Source organism: Anomaloglossus baeobatrachus, chromosome 11 (genome assembly GCF_048569485.1).
Source record: "Anomaloglossus baeobatrachus isolate aAnoBae1 chromosome 11, aAnoBae1.hap1, whole genome shotgun sequence".
NCBI classification, from domain to species: Eukaryota; Metazoa; Chordata; class Amphibia; order Anura; family Aromobatidae; genus Anomaloglossus; species Anomaloglossus baeobatrachus.
This window is the reverse complement of record NC_134363.1, coordinates 5,156,986-5,159,263: the sequence shown is the minus strand read 5'-3', so window position 1 is coordinate 5,159,263 and position 2,278 is coordinate 5,156,986. Positions and strand designations below refer to the sequence as shown.

The following is a 2,278-nucleotide window of genomic DNA, read 5'->3' as shown; positions in this document are numbered from 1 at the left end:
GCTCATCCCCGGCTCATTGTGACCCCCCCATGCAGCAGCACCTCCCTGGCTCGCTGTGACCCCTGCAGCAGCTCCTCCCAGCTCATTGTGCCCCCCCTGCACCAGCACCTCCCTGGCTCGCTGTGACCCCTGCAGAAGCTCCTCCCCGGATCACTGTGACCCCCTGCAGCAGCTCCTCCCCGGATCACTGTGACCCCCCTGGAGCAGCTCCTCTGCAGATCACTGTGACGCCCCTGCAGCAGCTCCTCTCCAGGTCACTGTGACCCCCCTGCAGCAGCACCTCCCTGGCTCGCTGTGACCCATGCAGCAGCACATGCAGCAGCTCCTCCCCGGCTCATTGTGACCCCCCTGCAGCAGCACCTCCCTGGCTTGCTGTGACCCCTGCAGCAGCTCCTCCCTGGCTCGCTGTGACCCCTGCAGCAGCACCTCCCCGGCTCATTGTGACCCCCCCATGCAGCAGCTCCTCCCCGGCTCATTGTGACCCCCCTGCAGCAGTTCCTCCCTGGTCCCACTGTGCTGTTGTATTCAGCTGTTTCTACAAGAGAGAGATGGAGCCAAAGCAGCAGACGCTTATCTCCATCTTCCTGCCAGCGCTGGGCTCATCACTGGGGAGGAGGAGGAGCCGCTGATGGGCAGAAGTGACAGCAGCTCAGAGCGGCTGGCAGCCAGTCCGGATCTGCAGGGTCTCCCTCCCTCTCCCTTCTCTCAGGGCTGGGCGGCTCACAATACACTTTGGAAGGAATGTTTTGGGAAGAGGCTGCACCATAGGCTGCTTCAGGCCGGGGTGGAGCGGACTCTGACTCAACATTTCTGTTTTCCTCTTCAGTGTGACTGCACCAGATCCTACTCCTCCTGCACCGAGCGAGGGTCGCAGATCCTACAGTCTACTCCTCCTGCACCGAGCGAGGGTCGCAGATCCTACAGTCTACTCCTGCACCGAGCGAGGGTCGCAGATCCTACAGTCTACTCCTCCTGCACCGAGCGAGGGTCGCAGATCCTACAGCCTACTCCTCCTGCACCGAGCGAGGGTCGCAGATCCTACAGTCTACTCCTCCTGCACCGAGCGAGGGTCGCAGATCCTACAGCCTACTCCTCCTGCACCGAGCGAGGGTCGCAGATCCTACAGGCTACTCCTCCTGCACCGAGTGAGGGTCGCAGATCCTACAGTCTACTCCTCCTGCACCGAGCGAGGGTCGCAGATCCTACAGGCTACTCCTCCTGCACCGAGTGAGGGTCGCAGATCCTACAGTCTACTCCTCCTGCACCGAGCGAGGGTCGCAGATCCTACAGTCTACTCCTCCTGCACCGAGCGAGGGTCGCAGATCTTACAGACTACTCCTCCTGCATCAGACGAGGTTCGTAGATCCTACAGTCTACTCCTCCTGCATCGGACGAGGTTCGTAGATCCTACAGTCTACTCCTCCTGCATCGGACGAGGTTCGTAGATCCTACAGTCTACTCCTCCTGCATCGGACGAGGTTCGTAGATCCTACAGTCTACTCCTCCTGCACAGATCGCTCTGAACTACAGGCAATATGTTCATGGTAAATAATTTCCTGAAAGCGGCGAGTGGAGGGACAAGGGTCCGGACAAGGAGGGGGTGGTGGTGGACTTGGCAATGTTTTGAAAGGAGCAATTGGCAATGTTGCAGGATCTGGACAGTGTGGAGGAATGGGGAACCTAATGCAGGGGGCTCTGAGCGGCCTCTCCGGATCTGGCAAAGGTGGGGCGGTGGGAAACATCATGCAAGGTGCCCTCAGCGGCCTCTCGGGATCCGGACAGGGCGGAGGTGCAGGCAAGTTACTACAAGGTGCTCTGAGCAGTTTGAGTGGAGGTGGTGGTGGTGGCCAGGCTGGAGGAGCTGGGAAACTTTTTGCAGGACCGGCCGGGGCTGGCGGAGGTGGTGGAATGAACATACTGGGTGGCATCCTGGGTATTATTGGAGATGCCATAGCAAATTACAAGCCAGAGCCTCCTCCCTGCGCCCTGCGCCAACTCCTACCAGCAGGAGGCCAATGAAAACGACGAGCAGCGGCAGTTCCGGTGCCTCTTCAAGAGGCTGGCAGGGGACGACATGGAGGTCTCCCCAGTAGAGCTCCAGAATGTTCTGAACAGAGTGGTGTCAAAACACCAGAATTTAAAGACTGACGGCTTCAGCATCGACACGTGCCGCAGCATGGTGGCCGTGATGGACAGTGACGGGACAGGAAAGCTCGGATTTGAGGAGTTCAAGTACCTGTGGAATAACATCAAGAAGTGGCAGTGCATCTACAAGGAG

At 59.4% G+C, this 2,278-nt stretch overlaps 1 pseudogene; it reads left to right on the top strand.

The window, feature by feature from the left end:
• Positions 1-516: 516 nt before the first annotated feature.
• On the top strand, positions 517-2,278 carry LOC142256693 (uncharacterized; annotated as a pseudogene).